Here is a 12,429-nt window from a genome sequence, read left to right on the forward strand (position 1 = left end):
TTTTTCCTGTTTGCTTTTAGTTCAATGTATATAAAAAAGTTTGCTTTTAGCTCATTGTATATAAAAAGGTTCACCATATATCAAAAAAGAATTTTCATTGTATATTGCAAAAAAAAATTGTGGGTGTTCAAAACATGATCATCATATGTTAAAGGATTGTTCACCGTACATTAGATTTTTTTGGCAATCATTAACATTTTTATAATTTAAACAAATTATGTAAATTCGTGAACATGTTTTTGAAATATGTTTTCACCAAACTTTGTTCCTTACTGAAAATTAATTATAAAATAATAATAGTGAAAAACGCAAAAACCAAAAGACAAAAAAAAATCGTTAGTAGCCTAGAAGCTAGTTGTGAGAAATGCACTTGTAATGTATAACGATTGGACGCAAAAGTTAACAAATCGATGTTAGCACTACCGATCAGTTTTCTTTCAGAAAAAGCTAGCGATCAGTTTTTATACGGGTAGCTAGCGACCAGATTTTTTTTAGGGAGCTAGTGACCAGATTTGCGTACAGGCCAGCCACACAAGGAGGACGCAGGGTGAGCAGGTTTTTAGTTTTCGGCATTGACAAATTAAAATCAAACAAAAAGAATAAACAGGAAAAAAAAAGATGGCGCTGACATCATACTTAGATGTGAGATATTATCTCACATCAAGATGTGACATAGACGGCCCCTTAATCCTAACACAGGGGAGAAGCAGAGCAGGGCAACGAGGCGAAGCAGGTAAGGTTCAGAATCTCTTCTTCGTCTGCATGCGCAGGATGACATACATGGCTCTCTTTCTGCATTTCCTCGTCTTCGTGCTCCTCACTAGCCAGGTGGAGGCGAAAGGAGGGCCTACAAAGAGCGACTGGCTTCTGATCACCATCATCGCGCTTGGTGTCACCTCCGTCGTCATCAGCATTGAGGGGGATGTATCTGGTGCACCGGGGCAATTTGTGCTACCGGTGCACCGATCGCCCATTGCACATTAAAAACTGTTCGAAAAAATCCGAAAAAATTTTAGTGCATTGATGTACTTTGTCACAAAAATTTAAATCAATATTTGAAACATTACTCAGGATACAAAAATAACAATTTGACACTGAATAGTACGTTACACAAGTTGGGCTTCAGTTTTGGCCCATTAGCACATTGAGGTCAAATTTGTCATTTTTGTATCTTGACCATTGTTTTGAATTTTGATTTGAATTTTTGTGACAACGTACACTGATGTTGTGTCGATACACTAAATTATTTTCGGATTTTTTGTATATTTTTGAATGTGCAATGGGGTCCGCTACATGGAGAGAACTCGCCGCCGCGCTCGAGACAAAGAGGCGGCCCGGAACAACCTATGCACACCCGTCCGTGGAGGTTTATGCCCACGGAGCCGCCACCACTAGGGCCATACGTCGAAGGGGTCGGTGCACGGGGTACATCACTTGCCCAGTCCCTATACTGGCCAACAACGGCAGCGTATGTGGACGTTGTTTCCTCCTTGCAGGCACCGTCGCGGTGCTCCCACTTCCTTCGGGTTACTCCGGGTGAAAACTTGATTTGCGGGATCGGACGGTGGCAGCTACTGTCATGCCCTTCTCGGAGGCACTGTTTTGAAGTCCTCGCACCGTCGTCGGCCATCTCACCTCTCCTCGATGGTTCGCTCATGGGGATCTCCGTAGGCTCAAGGCGGTGCTTCTTTGCTCATCCTTAGTGTGCTTGGTAGTCGTTGGAGTGGTGTGTCGATGCCCAATACCTTTGTATCTCGCCTTGAATGTGTGTTGTGTGCGGTGGTGGTGTGTGTTTGTATCGATCTCTCGGTTGTACTCAGTGATGATTTCTTTATATATATATAAAGCGGGGGAAATCCTTTTTGGACTTGCTCATGCGCAATCTTTGCCATGGAGGTCGTGGACTTGCTCCATATTGGCGACATCAACCCCGTTCAAGACTCACTTAGACCCATCTCATATCTTTTGGAAGCTCAGCCAGGATGGTTGCATTCTTTTACCTTGATTAAATCAGTCTATGTCTCCAGCACAAATTTGGCAAAAATACTGAACAATCTCAACCAATTGTGCGTTGGTGGCCGTATATATTATGCCTACGTCAACCGCACTTCTGTGGCTACTTAGTGTGGAGGTGTTTCTTTGAAGAATGAAGGAATGTCCTTTGGGAACACGCTAGAAGAAGATATGCAAAAATATCACTGGATCTTCAAAATATATTTTTGCATGCAGGCATACGTGCGTGCATGCAACGAGCGAGGACGCAGTCTGCAGTACTTTGTGTGCTCATATGCACTGGCTACTAGCTAGAAAGCCTATAAATAACATGCATCAACTGCGTCCACGCATTCAGAACTGCCTCTTACACCACCTTATCTATCGCTGAGCAGTACCGAGTCAAGTGAGAGTAACAAACTAGCACCGTCAGTTGGCCCTGCGTTCTTATATATGAGCCTCCTCCATCGATCTGGCCTTTCACCAACACATCTCGTTGGTACGAGCAACTGCAAAGAGAGAGTGGCGATGAGGAATTTTGTTGAGAAATTGGTGCTCTCTTTACTATGGATCTCCCTGTTCCAAGGTCAGTTGATGGCGATTAAATTTTCTAGTCTTTTGGTCTGCGTTGGCCATGATCTTGTGGAATAGTTGTTTATATACCCTGATGATAATTAAGGCGAATGGTGTACTTATGTGCATGAAACACGATCACCTTGCTTACATCTATGTGCCTGTTTGATGTAGGGTGCATGGTCCAGTCTGTGGAATATGATCATACAGCTAGTATTGAGGTAAGTAATTATAACCGCATGGATCTCAATCTCAATCTGCATGCACGCGCAACCTCTAACAAGGAAATCTATGATTTGGTATTTTCAGTGCCTGCGTGATCCGATGAAGCCCCTCTACAAGGGCGGCATCTGTTGTGCATGCAGCATGGTTGCAAGTGTCGGCCGGGACGGCCCATGTGAGGGCGGTGGTCAAGACCCCCAACGGCGAGAACATCACCGCCGGCGGCATCGACGCCCAGTCCGGCTGCTGGACCATGCTCAAGGGCGGCATGACCGCGCATGCCTATCACTCCGGACAAGGAGAGGTCTTCTTCGAGGTATCCCTCCGTCTCTAAACAAAGTGATGGGTCAAAAATTCAATGTTTTCTAAGTTTAATCCAGTATATATATGAAAAATATAAAGATAACAATACCAAATAAATATCATTCTATATTAATATGTAGTTGTTGATTTTTTCATTCTATATATTTTTTGAATTTTTCATTCTATATATTTGGTCAAATTTAAAAATTGTTGACTTTTTAAATGAATCTATAAGCTACTAATATTTACAATTGTGCATGCATGCCAACTAACCAAGTTTAATCCAGTATACTTGGATGCATGCATGTGCAGAGCGACACCCCCGTGGACATCTGGGTGGACAGCGTCTCCCTGCAGCCCTTCTCCTTTGATGAATGGGATGCCCACGCCCGCCGGTCTGCCGACAAGGCCCGCCGGAGCACGGTTAAGGTCGTCGCGAGGGGCCCCGACGGGCAGCCAATGCCGAACACGAACGTCAGCATCCAGCTCCTCCGCACAGGGTTCCCGTTCGGCAACACGTTGACCAAGGAGATCCTCAGCAACCCGGCCTACGAGAAGTGGTTCTTCTCGCGCTTCACGGTGGCCACCATGGAGAACGAGATGAAGTGGTACAGCACGGAGTGGAACCAGAACCAAGAGGACTACAAAATCCCGGACGACATGCTCAAGATGGCTCAGAAGTACGGCGTCAAGGTGCGCGGGCACAACGTGTTCTGGGACGACCAGAACTCGCAGATCAAGTGGGTGCGGCCGATGGGCGTCGACCAGCTCAAGGCGGCGGTGCAGAAGCGGCTCAAGTCGGTGGTGTCGCGCTACGCCGGGAAGGTGATCCACTGGGACGTGCTCAACGAGAACCTGCACTTCAACTTCTTCGAGACCAAGCTGGGCCCCAACGCGTCGCCCATGATCTACCAGCAGGTGGGCCAGATCGACCACAACGCCATCCTCTTCATGAACGAGTTCAACACGCTGGAGCAGCCCATGGACCCCAACGGCACGCCCACCAAGTACATCGCCAAGATGAAGCTCATCCAGGGCTACCCCGGCAACGGCGGCCTCAAGCTCGGCGTCGGCCTCGAGAGCCACTTCTCCACGCCCAACATCCCCTACGTCAGGGGCGCCCTCGACACGCTCGCGCAGCTCAAGCTGCCCATGTGGATGACCGAGGTCGACGTCGTCAAGGGCCCTAACCAGGTCAAGTACCTGGAGCAGGTGCTCAGGGAAGGCTACGGGCACCCCGGGGTGCAGGGCATCGTCATGTGGGCCGCATGGCACGCCAACGGATGCTACGTCATGTGCCTCACCGACAACACCTTCAAGAACCTCCCCGTCGGTGCCCTCGTAGACAAGCTCATTGCCGAGTGGAAGACGCACGCGACGTCTGCCACCACCGACGCCAATGGGCTCGTCGAGCTCGACCTCGCCCACGGCGACTATAAGTTGACGGTGAACCACCCTTCTTCGCTAGCCGCGTCCCACACCATCACGGTGGATGCAGCGTCATCCGAGCACACCGTCAGTTTGAAGGTGTAGGAATTAATTAGGCGTATAGAGTCGTTCATTCTCTTTCTTCCCTTCTCTTCTTTCTCTAGGGATTTTTTTCTGCCTTTTTCCTCGGCGGCTTCAAGGGGCTAAATTTTATGAGTCGTGTAGAGAGATGGAATATATCAATAATTTAAGAGGCAGCAACTTCAAAGATCCAAACCATCGAAATGCCTTTGATTTAGGTTGCTTTAATGTTTATAGCTTAACGTATTTACTACTACAGAATTGTTATTTCACGTCTAGATGTGAAATACTTACTTCACATCTAAGTCTTCAACCATTAGATTGTTTGTGCTTTAAATCTCGCGCAAACTCGATCATGTTCCTATTCTGTTGCATGCTCATGTGAGCCCTATCTTTTCTTTGTCACGCATCCGGTGTCCCGTTTGTTCACGTCAGCCCATTCTCAAGTTCCCTTTTTTGGATGGCCTGTATATGTCGTCGTTTGGGGAATGTGACCCATTTATCTTTTTTTGTCATCTTTGATGTGCATTTTTTGTGGCTGTTTTTTCTCTTTCTTTCTTTCCTTTTCTTTTCTCCTTTTTCATTTTTCTTTCTTTTTTTTGTTGTGGTCCGTCCTGAATGTGTACACAAACAGTTCTTTCTTTCTCTTTTTCCTTTTTTTTGCTCTTCTTCCCTTCACTTATTTATTTATTTTCCAATTCATGATATTCAGAATTGCTACTTTCACATCTAGATCTAATATACTTACATCACATCTAACCCCTCAACCATATGATCAAGTGCTAGAAGATTCGTGGTGAGGAACAGTAGCCCATGTATGCCTGCATTTATTTTCCTGGGCGTTGTTCGTTTTTCCTGTCGCAGACCTGGTTGTCTGTTCTTTATTAGGATGCAAATAAAAACGCTTCTTCGCTACCACAGACGCTAATGGGCTCGTCGAGCTCGCCCTCGTCCACAGCGACTACAAGCTGATGGTGAACCACCCTTCTTCGCTAGCCACGTCCCACATCATCATGGTGAATGCAGCGTGGTCCGAGCACACCATTTATTTGAAGGTGTAGGACTTAATAAGGCTTATAGAGTCATTCATTCTCTTTCTTTTCTTCTCTTATTTCTTTAGGATTTAATTTTTAATTTTTTACTTTACTAATTTTTTCTCCCTTTTTTCATGGAGAATAATCACTACCTCAGCAGCTACCTTGTAACCGCTGCAAGGGGCTAGAAGTTTGTTAGGGGGTGTTTGGTTACATGGACTTATTGGTGTAGGGACTTTAAAAAGTCCCTTTAAGTCTCATCTAAACCAAACAGGAGGGACTTATAGGGACTTAAAGTGGGCATTTGGGACTTATGAAATAAGACTCTCAAGGAGAGTCTTATAGGGACTTATAGTTGTAATATGCTCTTTTAGTCCATGTTAAGTCTCAGGAACCAAACAGGTAGGGACTTTTCAGGGACTTAGGACTTATAAGTTTGGACTAAAAAAAGTCCTAGGACTTATGAACCAAACAGGCCTTAGTCGTGTAGAGAGATGGAATAAATAAAGAATCTAAAAGGCAGAAATTCCATAGATCCAAACGATCGAAATGCCATTGATACATTGCCTTAATGTTTATAGCATAACGTGTTTAGCACTAATATGTTTGGCACTCAACATCAAACAAACCCACCTTAATAAAAAAACATGCTCCCCATAGGAACCCCCCTGATCCTTCCTATCTCCTCTTGTGCCCCTCTCCAAGGGGGGAGAGAGAGAGAGAGAGAGAGAGAGAGAGAGAGAGAGAGAGAGAGAGAGAGAGAGAGAGAGAGAGATGTGTACTAGCTAGGGTTCCACATCTACCTTGGCATCCACCTCCGTGTGGACGTGTGGTACTCCTTTGACTCTCCACGTCCTCCAAGTCCCCCCCACGTCCATGACACCTTATGCAGCATCCGACCACCACATGTCGCTAAGGGCAGTCTCAATGCTTATCTTTTAGCATATTTTATAGGTAAAATGTTGAGGTGGCACCGTAATTAAAGAAGGGAGAGAGGATAAATCTACTTTGATATGTTGTGGTTTTTATTCCTATCTTTCTCTCATTCCCTTCTCTTCTCTTCACATCTAAACCAAAATGTCGAAATGCAATAAACTAATTAAATGTGACATTAGTTGGATACAACACCTAAGAGATAATGCATTGGGGTGGACGTCTCTATTTTTTTCCATCACCTAGGATGACATGTTAAAAGCCAATGCATTGGGAGTGAACCAACAAGCCAACACGAGTAGCCGCCGGTGGGGCGTCCGACCAACTAGGCTTACTCCAAGCATGCCATCGCCTTTGTTCTCGCGTTGTCGAGCACTATGTAGGCTCAGGGACGGATCCAAGGGGGGGCTGCGGGAGAAGGGGGGGGGGACTTGCGGGAGCGAGCCCCTACATCAATTTTTTTCTCCCCTTAATAAAGGTTAGTTACTTGACTAATTTAGGATCTGCACGACTAATTATTGGGAGCTCCTATATGTCGCATTTTGTGGCCAATAGGGCGCCGACGCACATGTAGAACCCTCCACTGGGCCGCCCGTTAGTGCGCTATGCGGCGACCGTGACCTGTTCTTGTGCGATGTAAAATCCAAAAAAATGCTTCCTCCAACAGGAATCGAACTACAGACACGATGAGTGCGTGCTGGTACAGATAGGCAGTTGCCCTGACATGTATAAGTGACGATTATGAAACGCGATAGTTTAAGAAATGAATTACTTGGCAGTTCTTAACACTGTTGAAAATTTCAGACATTTCCTGCAAAAATAAGAATAATTTTCAAAGGTAAATATCTTTTAAAACCCGTTCTAAACAACGCGAGAAATTTTTTGAACTTTTTTGAGAAGTGCAAACATTTTTTGAATTGGGACAAAATTTGAAAACAGGAACATTTTTAAAATTTCTGAATAATTATAACATTTTTCAAAAAATTGAACATTTGGAATTTATGATTTTTCTAAAAAACACAAACATTTTTTGGAAAACATAAACAATCTTTGAATCTATGATATTTTTAGCCCGATCTTTCCTTTGTCACGCGTCCGGTGTCCCGTTTGTTCATGGCAGCCCATTCTCAAGTTCTGTTTTCGCATGGCATGTATATGTCGTCGTTTGGGGGATGTGGCCCATTTATCTTTTTTTCGTCCGCTTTGCTGTGCATTTTCTGTGGGCTGTTTTTTCTTTCTTCCTTCCTTTCTTTTTCTTTTCTGCTTTCTGCTTTCTTTCTTTTTCTTTTTCTTTTCTGCTACTGTATACAAATAGCCTACCATCTCGAACGTAGCAGCAACACACATCTGATTGGGCCCTCCAGCCAGGGATTTGGAAAGTGGAAACCACCGACAGCAGCACGTACCACGGTCATGCAAATCGCTACACCAATTTCATTTGTGCTCCTGCTACGTTCGCAATTTCCACCAGGCATGGTTTCAATTCCAGATAAAAAATACAGTAGAAGGTGAGGAGGGAGCGGTGCTGCACAACTGCACGGTCGGTCGTCCGGCAGCATGATCAGCATGAGAGCAACGATGAGACAAGGAAAAGATGTAAAGCTGCACATACACAAAAGATGTATTTGTGAAAACTTAGAAAGTCTAGTTCTATAAGTAACCAGAGAAATGAATATCCACGCTTTCCTATCTACTCCTACTTGTTAAGATTAGTTCATTTTCTGTTCGGTAAAAGTGCAACTTGCACTTTTTCACCGGCTGCATTTTTCTAGAGAAGTGTACGTTACACATTTTAGTTTTTTCCAGCAATAGTTACACTTTTTACTAAACTAAAGTTACAGTTTTCTTAGTCAACTGAGACTTAAGAAAATCTTGGTCAGGCCTGCAGTGGCCGACCGCACAGGGTCCCCAAAATCTCGGCCTCAGTTCTTCTGTCCCGAGTTTCCGGGCAGCGCTATGTCTCACTTATAACGAGACCCGTGCTTTCGCGTTTGGCGCCTCGCTAAATAGGCCGGCCTAGGCGTGTAGAATGCCACAACCTTGTTTTCTTAATCTTTTTTGTTTTTTTTGTTTTTTGTTACTTTCATTTATACTTCCAAAGATTCTAAATAAATAATATCTCTGTTCCATTATGTAAGGTGTATTATTTTTGGCACGGTGACCAAGACACTTAATTATAGACATGTTAGAAGTATATTACAAAAAACACTTAACATAAAACAATTGAAAAATGTAACCAAGCATTTGAAAACTGTTAAATGTGTATAGAGAAAATGTTTCTCATGTATACGGAAAATATATATACAAATAATATAAAATATGCGTGAAAAAAGTTGATAATGGATTTTAAAAAATGTAAACATGAATTTTGGAAAATACAAAGTATTTGAAAAATGTTAATAAAGCATTTGAAATTATTAAACATGTATAGAAGAAATATTGACCATGCGTTAGAAAAAGGTCAAACTTGTATTAGAAAATGTTAATGTGTATAGAAAAAATATTGACTCTGTATTTAAAAATACGTTAATCTTGTATTTGAAAAATGTTAATCAAGCATTATAAAATGTTAAAATCTGTATAGAAAAAATGTTAACCATGCATTCAGAAAATGTGTATAGAAAACATGTTGACCATGTATTAAAAAAAAGTTAAACTTGTATATGAAAAATATTAATCTAGTATTTGTGAAATAATAAATATGTATAGAAAAAATGTTTACCGTGTAATAAAAAATATTAAACTTGTATTTGAAAAACTTGTTAATCACGCATTTGAAAATTATTAAATAGGTATAGAAAAAATGTTGACCACATATTAACATAATGTTAATATTGTACTTGAAAAGTGTTAATCAAGGTTTGAAAAATGTCTAAAATGTGTATAAAAAACAAAATTAATCAAGCATTTGAAAAATGATAAAAATGTGTATAGAATATTTAAACCATGTATTAAAAATGGTTAAACTTGTACTCTCTCCGTCTGAAAATACTTGTAGGAGAAATGGATAAAACTGGATGTATCTAGAACCTAAAATATATCTAGATATATCCGTTTCTCCGACAACTATTTCCGGACGGAGGTAATATTTGAAAAATGTTGATCTAGCATTTGAAAAATGTAAAATGTGTATAGAGAAAGTATCGACCATCTATAGCAGCAGTATATTTTTTTGGTGCATGGAAACAAAGGCTGGCCGAACAAACCTATGCCCATTCTAAGTCCAGAGGATCTCTTCCAGTACTTGACATAATTGGATGACCCCTTCTACCCATGCCATCCCCGTCCTCCTCCCACCTTACCACTGCCCTTCTTCCCGCCGGAACCTCCCTCCTCGGTACTCCCGCCATCACTGTACATGGACAGCGGCACCTAGCCACCCTCGATCGTGCCCACATCCTTCACCAAAAGTTCATTGTGCCGCTTCAACTCTTCGGCTGTCTTCTCCCGAACAAGACCCTCTATCTTGTTCCACACGGCCTCATCCTCCACTAGATCCACCAACACAATTACATTCTCGAATGCCTTTTCCTTCTCCCGCGACCACTCTCGAGGCCTGGACTTGGATTCAGACCCCCTTTTCAAATCAACAACGCTGGTTATATTTGTTCCACATGGGCTCACCCTCCTCCAGATCCACCATATCCAGCCCATTCTCGAACGCCTTATCGTGATCCCGCGTCCACCCTCCAGGCCCAGACTCGGATCTCGACCCTTCTTTCCCTAAATGACGTCAGCTATGTTGTTCCACACGACCTCACCGTCCTCACATGTCCTACTCCTGCATCCACCCTTCGGACTGGAACCCGGACCCCTCCTCAATTACAATGGCCGACATGTTCCACGGCCCCAAAGAAGAAAGAGAAAAAACTAGAAAACTGTATAGGATTCCCCCGGCGGAAATAGGGGTCAGAGGTTCCACAGGATTGCGGTGGCGAGATATGGGAAAAGGAGAGGGTTGAGGGGCCTGGAATTCCTGCGGGTTTAGGCTGAAATTTTGGGCCGTTTTGACTAGAGAAAGAGGGCATGGTAGTGGAGGAGTAGATTTTACGGGCGCGACCAGGGCAAACTACGACAAAACGTCAAACCTACACACGTCCATCCTCAAATGGAAAGCAACAGTTGTGGGTGAAGCACATTTAAAAAGGAAATTTTCAAAATGTAATCAGCACATATAAAAAGCTAATTTCCAAACTAGATAGCTCTAAAGGATTAAACGAGCAGCAATAGGGGTCATAGGTTCCTTAGGACTATGGAGGCTAGATATGGGATGAGAGAGGGGAGGGGGACTCGAACTCCAATAGGACAAACTACAAAAATCGTCAAACCAACACATGTCTAGTCTAAAATCGAAAAAAGCAGTAGCACATTTATAGAGCTAATTTTAAAAATACTCAACACATTACGACCATTAAATGAGTGGGTCAGCATAGTTGCCAATCAAATAGCAGCGATGTTTTAGCACCCAGCCAACCCAACCCACCAATCAATCTAACAGCTAACTAGTACTGCTCAAAATTTGTCAAATAACGGATTTAAGGTGAGACAATGGAGCTCAAAATGTGCTCACGAATCCGTGCATACAATAAAATTCCATGTAGAGCATAGCCCTAATTGCCAAATGTGTGTGCTATGCACTGATGAGTGTTATTTTCACACTCCTCTACCCGGATTTTAATCCAATATATTTCATTATAACCAGTATCCACACTTTCCTATCTTGTTGGTAAGATAAATGCAATTTCCACTTTTTCCACATTCTAGAAAAGTGTAAGTTACACTTTTCACAATCATTGTAGTTGGCATTGTGTAGTTTCTTGGAATGCAATGACTCAAGATGGACAATGAAGATGCAGGAAGTTGTCGACATGAACACCACATCCTCATCATAAACTACTAAGTATAGGCAACCTCTCACCCTTGAATTCGAGGGTAGTAGATTGTCTAGTTCAATATTTCTTACCTGGACCCATGAAGCAACACCATTAAAAAAGATATCTTTCTTCCATGATAGGGCACAATGCCCAAATCTAGGAAGAAAATGCAGGGTAGTCTCAAAATTAACAGCGAGTAAACAAAAGGTGGCTCAACTAAAGTATTCACACAATGGTGCCGTGAGAGTAGGTAAACAACGCGAGCATCAGATTTGCAATATCCTCCTAACACCATATGACGATTACACGGATAAATCATCCGAAGAAACCAATCAAGCATCTAGAGCACCGGTGCAACTTTCTCGTCAACGGAAACAAAGGCAATAACATTAATTTCCCAATACACACAAAAAGATGCTCCATTGACGTATTTACAGCCGAGTGCCATGAGAGTAGGTAAACTACATGAGCACAATAATTGCAATATCCTCCCTAATACCATATGACGTTTACAAATATTAATCATTCGAAGCTACCAATCTAGCATCCAGAGCACGAGCAAAACTTTCTGGTCAACGAAAAAAGGTAAGAGCACTAATTTCCCAATAGACACAACTGGAAGCTCTATTAACATATTCACACCCAGTGCCATGAGAGTAGGTAAACTACTTAAGCCTCAGATATGCAATATCCAACCCGATACTATATGACGTTTACACAGATTAAGAATCCGAAGCAACCAATCAAGCATCTAGAGCACGAGCCCAACTTTCTGGTCGACGGAAACAAAGGCAATAGCATTAATCTGCTAATACACACAAATGGAAGCACTACTAATATATTCACACCCCAATGCCATGATAGTAGGTAAACTACTTGAGCATCAGATTTTCAATATCCACCCTATAGCACATGATGATTGCATAGATTAATCATCGGAAGCAAGCAATCAAGCATCTAGAGCACCAATATATCTTTCTAGTGCATGG

At 42.8% G+C, this 12,429-nt stretch overlaps 1 pseudogene; it reads left to right on the forward strand.

Moving 5' to 3' along the window:
* Positions 1–2,422: 2,422 nt before the first annotated feature.
* On the forward strand, positions 2,423–4,794 carry LOC123050683 (endo-1,4-beta-xylanase 4-like; annotated as a pseudogene).
* Positions 4,795–12,429: the final 7,635 nt, after the last annotated feature.

The sequence above is a fragment of the Triticum aestivum genome, chromosome 2D, assembly GCF_018294505.1.
Source record: "Triticum aestivum cultivar Chinese Spring chromosome 2D, IWGSC CS RefSeq v2.1, whole genome shotgun sequence".
In the NCBI taxonomy this organism is placed as follows: domain Eukaryota; kingdom Viridiplantae; phylum Streptophyta; class Magnoliopsida; order Poales; family Poaceae; genus Triticum; species Triticum aestivum.